The following is a 19,679-nucleotide window of genomic DNA, read 5'->3' on the forward strand; positions in this document are numbered from 1 at the left end:
AAAATATGGTTTATAGGACCATCCGCAAAACAACCGTCGTGCGAATGTTAATAAAATACATTTATTAATAATTCAAATAATGTTTATTTTTGTGTTAGCTCTCTTTGGGTACTTCTGGATCCGCCGCTTTGACTTTACACATGGAACGATATCGGAGGTTTTTGTAGTAATCGAATTTATTTTATATCAACGTGATATTCGCGATATCGAATCTCGAATACTTTCCAGTATTCGAGCATTTGCGAATATTATCTACCTATTTCGACTACGCCGTCTTATATTACCGATATAAGACTTAAGATTAATATAACAGATGATTTTGAAGCTATCATAAGCGAAACTTTGTTAGCTAAACAACTCGAATAAAGTTTAACAACAGTACTGTTTTATACAATTTATATACTGTTTCACTTCATTAAATTATGTCGTATCAATTTGAATAAACATTTTCTATTCGAGATGATATCAATTTCCATTCTTAATAAAAATTCAAAAACATTTATGTTAATTTCACAAATAAAATTAATTACGTTCTTTAAAATAACTAATTTTAAATGATCATAGTGCTAAATGCGAAACTTTCTGTATATTCTGAATATGACGGAATGTATTCGAGTAAAGAATACATAAAAAACGTATAAATGCGTATTGTAAACAATACAATATGAAGTGTTCACTTGTAATATTAAAGATATTCTGAAATGCAACAAGAACATTATAAGGATCAAAAACAAAATGCTTTACAGTTATTTTCCGTATTAATATTGATACGTAAATATAAAAAATATATCATTCCAATTTTATTATTTATTAATTATGTTTTTAATTATTCTTATTCATTGATTGACGACACATATATTTTACGAGTAATTTACAAATTGTACTTGAAATATGAAGAGCAATCAAAATATGCGAATCGATTTTTCGTGAAAATAGTACTATAGATCTGCAATAAAAAATGTAAAATACTTACAATATTACTATTTTCAAAGGAATTTTTAATATATTACACACTGAAAATGCGCTATATAAATTATAATTAGTTACGATAAAATATATTCGTCTATAGACGTAAGATTTTATATAAGGTGCATGTCATAAAAATATTCTTCAAATAAATTTTTATAGTTAACTAATATGCAAATTAAAACATTATCAAATAAATGATTGTAAATAGAAATAATTTGCTCGTACCTAGTAAAACTTTTGTAATGAATATAGTAATAAGAACGGAAATATTAAATGAAAATGTTTACGTACATTCAAAACATCTGCTTCATTGTTGAATTTGACAACTACGAGTAAGTTTAAGAAGAAAAACCATTATTTTTGAACTAAAGTTTTGAAAAGCAGAAAACTTATCACCTGTCATTCTCTTTTGATTATTTTTCTGAACGATTTGGCATGATATCCTATATCTGAAATAACAAATAAGAATTCTGTCATCTAAACTTATACTGTATTTAATTATTTTAAATATTTTTGAGTTCAAAATATATTTTACATATTAAAAAATAGGAGCGAGAAAAAAAACATAATTTTCGTACTCATTAATAGGAGTTTTGGGGTTAGACTTAAGCTTATTTTATTAAGTTAGCACTTTAAAAAGTTATTTGGGTTCTCGAAAATATATTCTATAATTTGATAAAATTTCTACTGTTTAAATGATTAGATAATTTTCTGCTAACGATAGAAAAATTATACAAATGAAATTTATGGTGATACTTGGTAAACAAGCATACATTTTTTCCTAGTTTTGTATCAAAAGTAAATTACAGTGAAAGGCAAGAACGAAGAAAATAAAATATGCATATTTTTAAAGTCTTCTATTTCTGTTTATTATGCTGTATTTCTTTGACTGTGCCGTACAGGAATGCTAAGCATTCCTATACAACGCAGTCAAAGACATGCGCAGCTGAGAGAGTTTGAAAAAGCCATATCGTCGAAGGAAACAGGATGGCCGTTTCGTTAAATTTTCCTCCATTTAGCCGTTATGACTTGACCGTGAACAGATGTTGGGGCAGTAGAATATGAAGGCACACATACACGGCGGCCAGGCTCTGGATGCCCCGGACAGACCACCAAGAGAAATGATCGTCTGATCGTGAGACAAGACAGCTGCAGGAGCATCCTTACCTGAGACAGGTGAAAGCCTCACCACAGAACTTTGTCCCTTTTTATATCATTGGCAGGCGACCACTAGAGTTTAGAGACCACTTGTGAACTGCCTGTACAGCTGAGCAGTACACTGTTTCCAATGCTTGTGTACTGCGTCTGAGAGAAACCACTTCGTATGACATTAAATCACCACTGGTAGTGGTATGAGGAATATCGAAAGAACAGTGGTACGTTTAGGAAATCTGAGCCCTCGTGTTGCTTTTCATGACAGGGTTCAAACAGCCATTTTCAGCAAGATTACACACAGCTAGGGTTTTCCCGAAAGGACTCCGTTACGTTGCTATATTTTTTTTTTTTTTTTTTTTTGGTCTGCCCGGTCTTTATATTTTTCGTCCGTCGAACATTTCTGGAGTCAAATGAGACGCCAATTTCGGTCATCTATACGTGTGAGAAATATGTGGCGTCGATTGCAAAATCTGTGACAAATCTTTGGCAAAATATCATACGGCGCTTGTATGCCTCCATGCCCGACTATATCGCTATATGTATCGGGCAAGAGGAGATCCTAAAAGATACTAAAGGGTTTTTAAAATTGTATTGTTGTTGCGCAGGAAATCGTCTTTTTTCCGTAATATTGTAATCATTTATTACAATACCATCGTTATTACCTTCGCACCAATAAAATTTCATTTGAGTCCAATGTCTTTTGGTGCGTAGTTTTTTCTGAATAAGTGTCGTACCATAGATATTTAAACACAATATTATTTTTATAATTAGTTTAAAAGTATCGTATCATTACGCAAGAAAGAAATCAAAATAAAGATCTTTTTCTGGGCAATATTTTAATGAATAAGAAGTAATAGAATAAGATATTAAAATAACGCCTCTTTGTAAAGTTGAAAAATAATGTTATAAGCTTAATTTATTATAAAGATCATTATAAGTAAATTAAAATAGTGGATTTTAAATTAAATTAAGAAATAATAATGTATCATCTAGTTTATAACATAAAAAAAATCAATACGGAAAAAAACATTTTCTAACTAAATTTATGTAAATCTACTATCAATATACATAAATTCAGTTAAGATATTTATATATATGTGAATACATTTGTATGAATTATTGACTGCTTTGGAGAGAACATGCAATAGAAAAGTTGTTTGAAACGATTCTTTTGTATGTAAAACAACAGCAATCGTTATTTCGAATGAAAGAAAGGTTATCTATTGTAGCTTTAGATAGTTTGAGGCGTGATAACACTTTTATCACGTATTTTTATGTGCGATAGAGACTACTGTATTACGTTATCGTGAGATATGCGTAGACGTTTACAAAATAGTTTCCAAGCAATAACTTTTTTCGATATTACATTCTGACGTTTTTATTAAAAATTGTTCTTTGAATTAATGTTGAAATTAAAAACTGGATAAAATTAATAAGTAATAACTAATTAAAGGTTGTGAAAAATGTTAAGTTAATTATATAAGAGGGAACGTTAATAAATTAATAACGGTGAGACGTTAAAGAAAATGGATTTAAAAAACCGAAAAGATCCCTATGGATATAAATAACGTTTTGCTAAATTAAAAAGATGAAATGTCTAAAAATGCAGAATAAGATGTGTTAACGATTATTCATTGATTAAATAATTATTAAAATAGCTAAAATAGATATATCCCACCCTAATTTTTTCAATAAATCATTGTTCAATCCTCAAAAATTTAAAGATCTTTTATCTATTATATTTATCCATACTCTACGTGTTCATAATTTTATTTTATTTGAGATAAATTTATGACATCTAAAACTGTTTTTTAAAATTTAGTATACTCTTATAAGAATTTAATAAGAAGAATAAATGCATAATTTTATGTAGAAATTATAAATTTTTCATAAAAATTAATTGCACAGATTTTACATTGTTGAGTATGTCACACATTTTTGTTAGAGTTCTAGTTAATTAAATTGCAATAGTGCAACTTAATTAACCTTACGTTAAAAGTCAAAATCTATAACTGTTGTTATAAGTAGCAAATACGATTAATAAAATTTTCTAAATTTTAAATGACGAACCTATTAAATGATGATTAATATATATTTTTCATTTTAAAAGGTAAGAGTAAATTATAAAATAAAATTTTACGGTATTTAAGTGAGAAATATGCCTTACCTTGTTATATATAAAAATGGAATGCAAGTATGATTATATTGTTTAACTGATGGAAAATATTTTTGAGGAGAAATATAGATTATTAAGAAAATTGAAGACCATCTCGACAATAACAACTCTTAATCTTTGTAGTAGACATTGATTGAAAACAACCTACACCACTCTCTACATGTAAGAAGAGAAGCATCAAAAGAAAACAAAATTGGATTTCAAAACTTTCGATAAGATTTCTGAGAATTCTTCACGACAATCTTCTTTAAAGACAATATCTCGAAAATTTAGTAAGATAGGAATAAAACTATTTTCATTTCCTTTCATATATATTAATTATAAATAATTATCACATATGAAAAAGTATTAAAAGGTCAACATTATAATCATTCAATTTTATTTCTTTGTTAAATACATTTTACTAAGACCTTTCTTTCATTAATTACAGTGATAAGATGAGACTGTAATAATACTTCTGACATTATAGTCATCAATTAGATGCTTAACAGATAAGAGAACTAAGTTTTCATTTGTAATATATCTTTTTATCTGAATGTTACATAAGCCATCTAATTTAGAAGTATTAGAAGTATCATATAAATAAACGTATGTTAATACCTTATTTTAAAATTCTATTTATAAATATTTATATAGAGAACAGGAATTATTTTTAATATTTTTGAGAGATAAAATTCAGTGACAATGTTATATGATTCTGTTTAAAAATTTAAAGTAGACTCGCTTGAAAAATTTTATTATTGTGAAGATACGACGTTATCTGCCAAAATAATCCTAATTACACGTCGTAAACATATAGTATAAATAAGAGTTAAAAGATATTTTATATTATTTTACATCTAAAATCCTTTTCTGTATTTTATTATAGTAACAACATCTAAAAATGATAATTTTCTTAAATGATCCTATTTCATACGAAGCACGTTAATCCCCTTTAAGCTTTATCGGGTTGAAGTATAGAAGCTGCAAGATCGACAAAAATCGATTTGTAAAATGCAAATTAAACAACGTAAATCCTGGAGTATTTAATAAATTTTACCTTATGCAAACTCAGTTGTAATTAGCACATCCGAATTCAAATAGACCAATAGAAATAAAGTTTAAAGAGGAATTCGTCTATTCGTAAAGTGTTTAGTGATGTAAACTTAAGGATATTTTAACAAGTCAAACATTAAATTTACAAACATATTATTGCTTGCAGATGAAATATGCCAACGTTACGTCACATAAATGATACTTGACTCGAATACAGTGAAGAAGAGCGTTGCTATGAATACAAAAACAGGATTTCTACTTTTAGTAGAATGGGTTATATGTCACCGCTGTTCTCGATAAGAATAAACAAACATTTGCTGAAATGACTATCTTATAAGATTATTTCAAAGAAAAAGGGTAAATAATGTATGAAAATATAATAGTAATAGCTTTATAAGTCAAGAAAGAGATGAAAAATCTAAAATCTCGAAGTCAATTGCATAAAAATATATAAACACATGCACATGAATCAAATATAAAACTTTATAATAAATTTAAATTTATAAATTATGAATAAACAGTAGCATAGCTCTTTAATATCTAGTTTTAAAAAGAAATATTAATGTTAGTATATGAATAAATAATAAAACACATTAAAATTTTCAAAATTTTGAATTTATTACTGGAATAAGTATCTTTGTAGAGTCTTCTGACACTACTTTATTGATCAAACATGAAGAATCAGAAATTTTTATAGATTGATTATTTAATAATCAATCTATATTTAAACAATTTAAAATTTCAATTAAATCACATTTTTGTTTTCGAAATAAAAAGTATATACCGTATAAAAATAAGAAAAATCGCTGGTGTTAATTATAAAATATATACAAAAATCTTAATGATGCACGTCTTTTATACTTAGAATCTCGTACATTTATATATATTTTTAATGTTTTTCAGCTAATTAAACAAAGAAAATGATCCATACAGACGACGTACATACAGTACAGTACGAACTAAATTTATTGCAATATTCGTCATATTATAAAAAATTTAGAGAAGTATGAGAAAAAGTCTAATTCTCGTGAGTAGAAATGAGCTAGCTTTTAAAATGATAACAAGAATTAAGTAGAAAAGAATAAACATAAAAGAAGTAAGTCAATTGAAATGATAATATTTTAGATAATAATTAAATTTATCGTTTTAAACTGATTTTAATGTATAAAAATTAGGAATGTGTCAAATTGTATGGTTGCTGTGGATCGTGAGTATAATTGGAAATATAAAGGAGTTCGGAAATACAGAAGTTGTAAGAATTTTTAATTTATTGTCGGGAAATGTTTGTGTTTTTTAACTAATTTTAGTTATAATTGTACCAAAGAAATGTTTTTTTTATTGTTAATTGTAGAAAGTGTCGTTTAAAGGCCTGCTGAGGAGGGACGAACAAGTCCGAAACACAAGTTTAAAGTGTATGTGTTCAGGTGAACTAAATAAAAAACATTATTTTTGATCTGTAAGACTAAATATCTGCATCCATATTTTTCATTATAATAAGTCCTGTTAATATATAAAAAGTACTAGTATACAAATTAAATTTAAATTAAGATAAAAAGGACATCAAAGGCATAATAATTAATTTAAAATGATAGTTTAAATATTTAATATTCTAATGCTTTTAAAATTCTCTTTGGATTTTAATGAAATACCGATTTTGTAATTTAGAAATCAGAACTTTAAACATTTTGAAGTTATTCTAAACATAAAAATAAAATGAAAAATCCATTAAGAACAAGGATAAAAAATGTTGAAGAGTTTTAGAAGATAAAATAATATAGTTTTGATATAAAAAAGGTATACTTTATTTGGTATAGCTCTGTCGTGTTCTTGAGACGTAGAGCTTGAAAGACAGTAGAGTATATTTTCAAATAAATGAATGTATTATTAATGTTGAAAATAAAATATATGCTTTAATATATCTCATTAAATTAAAACATAATGATTTAAGTTTAATATGAGCTTAGAGGATAAATCACGTTTTTTACGTTATAATTGTAGGATACAATGTATTTATTTTCTTATAAAAATAATAAAACATTTGTGAGTGCTAATTATTATTATAGAAATCATAATAAATTATCACTTCTGCTTCGAATATTACCAATAATGACCATAATTATTTTTTTTTTAAAAACAAATTTATTTCTAATTTAAACAATATTTCTAATATCTTAACAATCTATACATTTCATAACAGTAGGCCTACTAGGAAATAATTATATTAACTGTAATTAATTTCATTCTAATTTTAATATTATAAATTATCATAATTAAAGTTAATTATTTACCAATCAGGTAGCTGTAGTATATTTTAATATTATTGTCATTATAACGTTAATTACATTTAACTGCTTCTATAATATGAAGAGTTCATAGTATCCATTTTGCAAATGACACAACAATTAATTCTGAAACTCTATACAGAAATCTATTTTTGATATCCCCGGTTATCGAATTATTTGATAGATTTATTCCATATCTTACCAGACCTTGCACACGGAGGGTTTTCGATGTTTAATCTCCGATCTAAAAAGAATTGGTCTGTTAATAAAACAGACAGTACATAAGTATATAGTATGTAATCTCTATATTATTTTGCTCTGGTTATTCATTAAACAGAAGCTATAGAAATAAATTTTAAAAAATAAGAAATTCCATTTGAAAATATTTATATAAAATTAAAACAACTATTCATGTCAAAAATATATTTAATGTAGACAATGTCGTAGGCCTATACAATAATATAGCATTTGTTCTCAGTTAACTATTACGTAGAATAAATTGATAAGTAACATGAATAAATGATTATATAAATTTCAAGTAGATATATAATCACAGTAGATAGATTTCAATGGCTACTTAATGAATAGTAATAGCTATTCATGTGATACTCTAGATGCCTATTAGTATAAATGGATATCTCAGTCATCCAGAATATTTATTTATAGGAGATAGAATGGGTAGTAAAGTGTTTATTGAAATAAGCTATGAAGAAAAAATCTTTCGCAGAATAGATTTCGCCAATGTCTATTAGTCTACATACGTTTAAATTTTTAAAGATTTTATTTATTCTTGTTCTATTTTCGTGTTTATTTGACATTTTTCAGAATGGTGCATCTCAGTGTTATTTTAAAACCTATGAGAAAGGACAATGTTTACGTGGGCAAGCTAAAGAAATACTTCGTAATGTATATGCTCGAGAACAAAATACATTTCTGTCAGTTGAAGAGACAGCACAGAAGACCAAGATTCTGATGGTTTGTCAGTTTCATACATTTTTGCTGTGGGAAAGAAATGGCGATTGACAAGTGGAAAGGTGAAGTCGCCGATTAAAAAGCTATTTCTCATGAAGAAAAGACGAGAGGTGAAACGTGATGAGTTTGTCTTCACGGTCATTAGAAGCGCAACTTATAGAATTTTATTTAGAAATGAGTCATCTACGATTAAATTCGTTATTCGTGAAATAAACGACCATTCTTAAATAAAAGATGCAAAGTTGACTTACTTATAATTAAAATATAAATAAGTAGTATATTTTACCAAATATAAGTAAATAATAAACTTTTCATCCTGTATTTAAGAAAATTAGATTTGTGTTTGATCGTCGAAATTGGAATTAAAAACTGCAAGAATCATTCTAACTGATTGCAAGCAGACATTGTTACTTGAGAGCAATCCTTCAATATCGCAAAAAAATACATTATTTATTATCTGGAAGCAACATTAACGTTTGTCATATGGTTTTCAAATATTGGGAAGATAGTTCTGTAAAATCTTCGTGGGTTGTCAACTGTAAAAAATCCAAGTAATCGTGGAAAATGCTTAATCTGTGTCCGTGCAGGATTTGTAGATGAAGCTTTACTAAGTTTTGCATCAAATAGCAATTATGATTACCATCAAGAAATGAACGGTTCTTGCTTCTTCAATAGTTCGAAACATTTATTACACTCATCTCATATGGTTCTGCTATTGTTACGGATAATGCGAAGCAATGCAGCCTCTGCTCTGAGAATCTGCCCACAAATTAGCGGTGAAAAGACAAAATTTGTGATTAACTGAGAAAGAATATCTTGCCGACAGAACAATAGAAATAAGAACTGTTGAAGTTAGTGATAATAGAAAAGCTGAAGTATTTGAGTTATCGTGTCGGCTGAAGCAGAACGGCACGCTGTATGCAGAGTTTAACTCGATTGAGTTAACCTGAAGTCAGGCTATAAGTAACCTATGACCTGACGTCAGATTGAACATCACAATGAAACTTTCAAGTTGAATGACGTAAGAGTTTTATATGAAGAAAGTATAAATACTGTCGATCGATCCACGTGTCTCATTTGTCAAGCAAGTTGGAAAAAAAGAAAAAGAATTTTAGAATTGGACTGTTCTTCTGAAGACATTGTTGCGTATCCATTGGTTATTAATAACTTATGGCTATATGAGACCCTGAATAGAATTGAACAGGCTTGCAAGATCATATATAATTGAAACTTTGTTTTATTTATTATATATTTAATTTAAACTAAAAGATAAAACCTTTTACATTATTTGTACTGTACAATACGATTTTAATAATACAAATAATAAATAATTTAATTATTCATAAATTTTGTTATAAAACAGTTATCAAGCAATCAAAATTAGCAATCATCTAAGACCGTTACTGCTTTTCTACAATTATAATTCGATACAGATTAATAAAATATAACTTCGTTGTTACGTACAAAATAGCTTCGTTGTTTAGCTATGGCGACAGAATAATACACATTCAAGATACTGCACATCGACTCCACTCGTAGATTAAATAATTAATAGTTGTCTAATGATATTCATATTTGTTAGATTTCCATTAAAAATAAATAATGCCATACTTTAATGATGGAAATATTTTATTTTTACTCAGATTCGTGACTAGTTGCTTAACGTATCGGTCAATTTGAGTTACTGGAAATTAATATTTCTATGGAAAAAAAATCACAGGATACATAGCGCATTCACGCCATATACAGTCTTGCATACAGGTTTATGTTGTTATGTGTATGATCCATCATTAAATAATATTTCAGACTATTATCGGGTTACAAAATATAAAATGTAATGTATTTAATTTATAACTTATTAGTGTCTAAATATTGAATCAAAATATAAAAATAAAACAGTAATGTTCACGGCTATAACAATTATTACATATTAATCTACGTAGGTTTTATAAGTATATAATACTAAATATAGGATCTATAATTTTTCTGAGTACAGTGAATTTGTATCCTGTACTGTTCTCTCTCGCCGTCCCGATAACTCATCATTCCTATTAGGCAATTGATAATAAACGATTTGGAAAACTATTAACCCAGATTATAACTACATTGAATTTATGTGCATAAATATATTTCATATTATATACATATAAAAACTTACATAAGCATTTAAAAAGTTTTTTAATACTCTTTCCGTCCTATGAAAGTTGTGAGGACCTACGTCCATCATGCGTTCGGTCAGACCCACAATGAGACAACCTGGTCATGAGAAACAAAGCTTAATATATCCAAAAGAAACTGCCCATGAAAAATTCTTAAAAAGTTGCTCATTAAGATTCGATTCCAAATTCCTCAGGAGCCCACCAATGGTTGAGTGGATAAAACACTGATCGCGTAGTTGGTCATGGATTCGCACCTGGCCACGTGGGTTTCCGGACTTTTTTCATGTTAGCAACATCTAAATAGGGGCCAGTTTTCCTTAAAGACTTCCTGGGAGGCACTTCCAGCGGCAGGTCGCTCATGTGTCGCGTTGCCGTATATGAATAAAACAGATCCGTGAAGTTGGCACCCCCTAATTGCGTTTTTTAAAGTAAATGATGCCATTCGTTTGCCCAACAAAAAGTTTCTTTTAGAAGGTAGGCAAACGATGGGCAAACGACATTTACTTTCAAAAAAAAGCAATTAGGGGTGCCAATTTTACGAATCTGAATAAAACCAATTAAAACAAAATCGGATTCCTTAGAGCGGTAAGCTGAAGAACCCGGAATCGACTCGGCCCATGTAATAATAGTTATAACTGCAAACATTACTATTATATATTTACGTTTTGGCCCAATATCTAGACTAGTGGTTCTAACCTTTCTGAGGCCGCGAAACACCATTCATATACTTTTTATTACACAGAGCATTAGCATTAATACATTCAAAAATTGATAAGCAATTCCATGTTTACTATTCTCAGGAAACAATGAAGCAATAAACTAATAAACTTTAATATGTTGAATAATATAGAAATATGGAATTATCTACGAATATAGCAATGGGAATAAATTTGAATAAAATTTTAAAATCCTTTCTTTTGTAGAACACTCGAGGTAGATTTGCGGAATACTAGTTAAGAATCACTGATCTAGACACAAATAAGCTATATAATTAAAATACACTACGTTTTATAATCTGCACATAAATCTGATGTACAGTACAGTACTTATAATCTGTTGTAATAATCTTTTCAGAAACATTCATTATCAATTAGCCAATAGGGAAGATATGATGTTGGGGCGACGAGAGAGAATAGCAAAGGATACAAATTAAATGTATCCGAAGAGACGGAATTTCCATAAAAGAATAATAAAGTGTTACAACTTTTTTGAATTTCGCTAGAATTTTATAATTTTGACACATTTTAAATAAAATAAATTAGATTTTTATTTAAATATTAGGAAATTATTTTAGTGATATTTATTAGAAAAGAATCGATGTCTCAGACAGGTCGTAAAATATACCAAATCAATTTTGGCTCATTGTCATATTCCAAACTTCAAGAATCCCTTATTGTTAAATAAAGCCTATTCGTATCGACGCTCAACGATTGCACTGAAGTTTTATCGACGAATGGCAAAACTTGAAGTTTACTCAATGTTCTAGAGCTAAAAGTACCGCAGACAAAAATAACTGAAAAATCCTTTCGTAATTTAATAATATTTTTGTGGATCAAATCAGTATTGTTGAAATAAAAAGATATTTTAATCTATAAGTAGGAAAATTTATAATTTTTAGCAATTTATTGTATAGTTTATGGATAAATTACAATCGATCGATTGAATATCGTTGAGTATTGTGTTTCATATTTTGTGTGTTTTTATGGCTACAGTTTTGATTTCAAGTTTAATAAATGGATTCATACTGTTCTATTTAATAAAATTGCTTTAATATTAAATCTAAATCTTTTTTTAAGAGTTAAAAGAAGAAAATAACAAAAATAAATGAGAGAGAAACATTATTAACACCATAAAATATTTATGATTCTTTATCGCGTGTTATATGTTATGAAATTTAAATTTAATTTTCTTAAATATAATTAATTACTTTAATTGAATTTCTTTATATTTTTATTTTTACAAATTGAAAGAAATAGTCGTTATTGTTTAAAATTTCCAAATATTTTTACAATAGACTAGTAAAATAAATATGCTGTACCCCTTTACAAACAATCCTTTAATTGTCAAAAGAAATCAAACAAAATAAACAAATTTACCAATGTAATTTATGTGAATAGGTAACTTAAATGAACCAGTACATAAGGGAGACTAGCGACAAATCGATTTCTTTGTTAATCTTTAATAATAAAAATATCTATTTTCATCGTCTCGTGATTTTATCAAACAATTTCTTTAGATTGTAATTTTTGCTGTGGATGGATAGTTGAGAAATCCTGCATTAGTCTAGAAGAAAAGAAAAAGATTTTGACAGCAGAAAAAACATCTTTTTTCCGGAAACAATTACTTAAATAAACTGTTTTGAAAAGTTTTAAAAGCTGTCAAAAACATATAATTACACATATTCTACGCTTTTCAAATAAAAAATAGCTTTATTAAATCATGTATAAAGGTTTCAAGGCTTAAGAGACAATGTTTCCTTCCTTTTCCTTACTTTGTTTGCACAAAACACAGAAATCTTAATACCAGGATTTTTTTTCGGTAACAAAAATACCAGATTAACCTTTCAATATTATTAAATAAAAATGTTTTCCAAGCGATTATACCTTAATGTAATGAAAATCGTAATTAAAACCTGAATTAAACTTTATAAGTGCTTATTGAAAAATAAATATAATTAATCCAATATATTTATTACTTTAAAAAATTTCAACACTTTACTTTAAAAAAAGTGTAAAATTAACATAAAACCGCATTTAATTGCATTAAAAATTTGTTCGTTAATCGTTAAAATAGTAAATAATATAATCGTTAAAATATTATTCGTTAAAATCGTTAATATTAATCGTTAAAATAGTAAATAATATAAACCAATGGAAAGAGTTTGACTTCAAATTTAATCGTAACTAATTATATAAAGAGAATTTATAGTGATATGCAGGGACGGTGTTGTATTAGGGTACGAATGGATGGATTACTCCTCCAAAAGTCGAATATAATGATTTCAGCCGGAAAATAATCAAATAATACAGCTATAAACTGTCAGACAGACGTATATTTATAATTTTGTAAGTATATAAGTTATAATATTTAATCAATCTGTAAAGGTCGCCTTTGGCGGCCTGTGTCAAAGAAACCGCCCGACTGAGGTAATTGCTCCCACCTGGGGTCGGGGCCATAAACGGCCGGAAGGATCAAAGGTGTAGCGTCTCCACTTAAGGGACAATGTGTTGGCCACGTGCCGGCCAGCTTGAGAAAACAAGAATAAATAAAGCACGGACGCAAATGTGAGCTACGTCGGCAGGGGATAGGGCGGACGTCTTGGAAGGCTCTAAGAAGGGGAAGGAAGTGATTGGTCGCAGGAGGCAGTGCCAGAATCCCTTAAATTGGAAGGGTGGCAAAAAGGCGAGGAGAAAGGGCGAGGGACCTGGTACGTGGCGGTCTCTAACAACAGGCAGACCTTTCAGGCGGATAGAGAGAGTGTTCTCCTCTTGGAAAGTCCTCTGGAGAAAGGTTGTTGTAGAGACGGACGGCCACGAGGTTAAGCCATCTCCAGGAGAGTGACTCGTGTTCCCAGGCCAGCTAAGTCGACGTGCTGCATCACAGCTTCGATACTGTAGTGTACGTAATGCTATTGCATAGTGTATATCTTTGTAAATATTTGTAAATAAACTGTATATAACTAATCATTGAGTGTGGAGGTGTGACTTTCCGACGGACCTTCTAACGGAACATTTGTAAAGATCACGAGACGAGTAAGAAGGATCTTCACTCAATCAATAGTTTAAAAATTGATGTTAGAAGTTTAAACTGAATAACTCGTTAGCCGTATCCTTTATAAAACTTCTCAACCCTTCTCTACTGTTATATAATACTACATACAGAATGAAATACGTAAATATTAGTCGGAAATTTTGGTTACTGAGTAGGAGAGTTTTCGTCATATATCCTTCCAAGACCAACGACGTTTTGGTGATATACAATTTATAAATAATAAAATACCTCTGTAAAATCTATTGCAGTATTTCTATTGTAAAATAATAAAAAGTTTACGACAGAAACACTATTCAAATAAAGAATTTAAGCATTAATAATTGAGATTTCTGATAACAGAATTCAGCTTTATTTTTGTTCTGATAACTGCAAAATATATTATTCTATCTGGCAATTAACTACAACGTCTAGTGAATCTCATTTTAGTTAACATTAAATCACTGTTAATGTCGACTAACATTCTTAGTGATGATAGGAAGCTCCCTTTGTACATTAACACGTTACTTGATATGCAAATGTAATTTAATTAGTCGACAACCCGATAATATATATCAAAAATTGTAATAGTTCATCTGTTTCATTTATCCTTTCTTTAAATAAATGCAAACATCATATTTTATTAAATATTCTCATTAATGCATAGTGATACTAGGCTACTCGACACTGTTTATTTTAAGAACAGATTATTTGTATACATATTTATAATAAATTTAGGCTCTACAGTTTATAAAAAATAGAAAGGAATTAGAAACTAATGAAAACAATTATTTATTGTGATATCGTCACAATGCCGGCCTGCAATTTTTCGTAACAATGCACTTAAGTTTAATAGTGTCTTGCCCCTGTACATCATACTTTTCCTGTTAACAATAAAGTCATGACGTTCAGGAGAACATTTTCAACTGAAATAACGTGACTTTTGGTCTATGCTGAAAGTTTATATATAGTTAATCGGGGAATTCTATATATATTTAATAGAAATTCTATTATTTATTTCTATACTTTAGATTATCTTGAAATCGGTTTACGTTCATTGGCAATTGGAGGTGAATTTTTGCATTTCTCATGTAATCGAATTTTGTTTTTAGTGCTTATGCCTGAAATTGAAAATTCAAAGAATAAGAAATAAACTAAAATAGATCGTCTTTATTGCTTTATTTGCATTAAAAAGTTATTGCAAAATATATTCTAGAAAATAAAATAAGACTAAGCATACAAAAGAAAAATAATTTTATTCATTAAATTTTGAAGAAATCACATTATTTTATAGGTTATATATATAAGATTTTGATGTAATTTTAAAAACTTTATTTTTGAACTGTTTTACTTCGAAATTTAATATTAACCTAAGAATTTTTTGAAATCTTTCTTAATTCTGTTACCTAACGATAGAAAATATTTTACATAAATAGGTTTGCTTTATAAAAAATTTTAATTTATGGAAAACTAAAACATGTATTTATTTCCTGAACCGAATTAAGAAAAACATAAAAACAATAATGGTTTTTCTCAAATAATAACTATGGTCCCTAGACCATAGGCTGTAAAACACTACTGAACCGTAATGTTGTAAGATAGTCGACGTTTTTTCTCCTTTTTTTTTTACTTCATTCAATAAATTGCCAACATAAACAATATGATTTATTAACTTTCTACAAAGAGATATAAGAAAATTTGAAAACACTAAAATGAGTAATTACATCATCTTTTCAAAGGTAATGAACCGTGCTTTCGGTTATTTATTTACCATTCTGAACACAATAATAGTCCTTACATAATAGAATTATATTGTTCAAATAATGTTTGATCGTGTGTGAGTTAATGATACTGTAAAATATTAAATACCAGTATGTGACGTTTAATTATTAATTTTTTACTTACTTTTATGCTAAATTTAATTAAGAAAAGTGAAACAATTTTTCATTATATAAGATTTCCAAAATTATTAATATTGACTGTTCCAAATTACAAGATGAAAAAGTGAATTAGTTTTTCATGTGCTGTATATCATTATTTTATCAATAACTTCGTAATTACCTAAATGGAATTTTCACTATTGCTAATGATCTATTGAAAAGTTATTCATATGCTCTTTAAATTTAATTAATTGTCATGCTTTTGTACAATATAATTTGTTAAAAATAATTAAAATAATAATAATAATAATCATGTTTAATTAAATATCGAACTGTGTTAGATCTTTTCAAAGAATATATTTGAATTTTATCGAATTAACAAATAGTCGTTTGATAATTAAATTGTTTATAGTCTAAGCGCTAATAAAATATTTAAGAAATGAAATATTTAATTAGAACTGATTAAATTTATATTTATTTTAACGTCGATTGGCTTAAGGAATAGGAATAATCATGCTTATTTACTTAAAATAAATTATATTTTTAATCATTGAAGTATCCGAGTTAAAGCAGATTGCGAGTCATGAGGGTCTTGTTTCGATTTTCAATAGGAATGAACTCTGTTGTTCTATAAGACTCATTTAATACAATCTGAATGGACAAGAGCTTAATAAACACAGTATAAAGTCTATCTTCTTCAAAACTTTTTTTATTATTTGTATTATACTGCAGAGAATTGTTTGTCTTCTGGAAGTAAAGGACAAATCTCGCTGCGTAGTTTTTGTTTACTTATTGTAAACAAGTTTTTAGGCAATAGTTAAAAAGTTGAATAAAATATTCTGAAAAGTTTTAGAACTATTTAATAACTAATCCTATTGATAACAAGCAATTAACGCTTCTAAATTGACTATATCAACAGCTAATAACAGTCGGATATATCTAATAATGTTTATCTAAGACATTATAATCTCTAGATTAAATTTATTTTGAAATATTTTCCTTTATCGTAAACGTAACAAATCTTTAAACAATCTCTTGAGACTCTATAAATATATTTAGCAAAACTCAGAAATTAACTAGGAAGCAGCTCTAATATAATATGAGGATTGTATAAATAGAGATTAGTAACATAATTAATTGAGTTAACTTGCGGAAATGATTAATTTAATATATAATGAATAAGTTAATCTTAATGAATTATAATAATTAATTTGTTATTTTCTGTAGCTTTAAATTATGGAATTTTTACACGAAGAATTTTTAATAATTACGAAGTCCTTGTAATTGATTAACATATCAAAACAATTATTCTAGTTATTAATTAACGAAATTTATTAAGGCTATTTATTTTATGAGTCAAATACTTTGTTTAAATGTAAATATTCTCAACATATTATTGATACTTTCAATACATTTAGAATATTGACAGTTCTTCGTCTCTATCGTAAAACTTTAACGATGATTTACGAAATAATTTTACGTATATTAAATTTAATTAATTGTAAACATTAGCTATCGATTGACTATTTAATAAAATCAAATATGAATAGTTAATTAACTGGTTGTAAATTTTAATTTATATTTATGAGTTTATCAACTTATTAATTTCTTTAATAATTATAGAAAAGTGCTTTATTTTTCGAGGAAAATCGAGAAAAACTTATTAGATGTTGTAACAAATTATAAAACATAAACATTTAAAAAGTATTTCAACTAAAGAATAGACCTTTAAAGCAATAAATCTAGAATTAATAGCTACGACCTTCGATAAAATTATTTTATAGCAATGTTTCACAATCATGTATCGTGTTCCTAAATAATGTTATGATCTTCTAGCAAGATAATAGGAGTCATCAACTAATAAAAGTCAGAAAACACTGTTTTATGACATTCAATGATAAGTTATCCTTCTTAGATTTGCTGTAGTTTATCTTCTTCTGTAACTTATTAATGTATTTTGATATAAGTTTATCTATCTTTAATTAACCTGTAGTTATGTCGTCACTTTGCCATTAATACTTAAACAAAACAATTTCTTTAGTCTTGTGTTATATATTGCTTTCATTTAGGAAATTATCCACGGAATCGCTATCAAGCAAGAGCATTTTAGATCGATTCTCCTTTAGTTTTCTTCCTTTTATTTATCTTAACTGTCAACGTATTATTAGTAAATACTTCTATGCAGTTTTAATTTAATGACAAAGAATGAAATTAATTATGGAATTATGATGAAAGTATCAATAATGAATTCTAACATAGTTATTACATAAACCATTACATGTTATAAAGATTGTACCACCTTCTCCACTATATTGAAAGATTGTAGATATATAAGCAATTTCTAGAGATATAGGCCCTACTGGATTATCTGTAACTTATAGTGTTCCGGAATTACCATAACCATTTACCAAATACCTGCTTTGGTTAAAAAAAATCATGAGATGGTAAAATTATTAACAAGGGAATAGCTTAATTAAACTGGAAAGCTCCGGTTTGCAATAAATTATTTTAAAAGATTTTGAAATTAACATATTCTTATTATCAAAGGATGTGATTTACTTCTGATGAAGGCATCTGATCAAGAACCTAGGCAGAATCTAGTAATAATATAATGATCTAGTTCATAATCGTTTAATTTGATTCATAATTTATAAAGTTCCGATTTTTGTGAAAAGGCCGAGAAATAAATAAAAAAAGGGAATAAGAATTTGGGGTGTAAGAATGAAGAGTAATGGACACTCAATGCCGTCAGTTCTATTTTGATAAAAATTTGGCGGGATATTCAATTTTTACTTGCACTATCCTGTATGATGATTACATTTAATATGATAGTTACATTCTCTGGTTAAACAGTTCTTAAAGTTCACACATGTTCAGCCGATAACCTAGTCACCCGGAAACTAAAAGAAAAAGAACAGAAAAATGCAGCAGAAGAAAAGGAGAGAAACAGCAGGGAAAAGGGGAGCAATGGAACAGAAGAAGAATGGGAAAAAGAAAACAAATGGAATTTCATAAGAGAATGGGTCAAAGAAATGAAAATCGCCAAAGAAAGAAACCGATGCAACATCAAGATCTTCCTACCACTAATGACAAGGAAATTCCTTTCCTGTGAATACAATGATACCGCGACGGATGGATACAAATGCCGTGTTTGAGTGCATAAATTTTGTTCTGCAGATTATGGCCAGAAAATTGCCTACCAATATTTTTGTGAGTAATGTTGTAACTCAGATTTTTTTCTTTATTGTAGCTCAAAATAAAGAAAAGATTTTTTTGTAAATTTGTTTGCTTAATAGTTCTAGCG

This window comes from Centruroides vittatus, unplaced genomic scaffold (assembly GCF_030686945.1).
Source record: "Centruroides vittatus isolate TY-2023 unplaced genomic scaffold, ASM3068694v2 contig_912, whole genome shotgun sequence".
Taxonomy (NCBI): Eukaryota; Metazoa; Arthropoda; class Arachnida; order Scorpiones; family Buthidae; genus Centruroides; species Centruroides vittatus.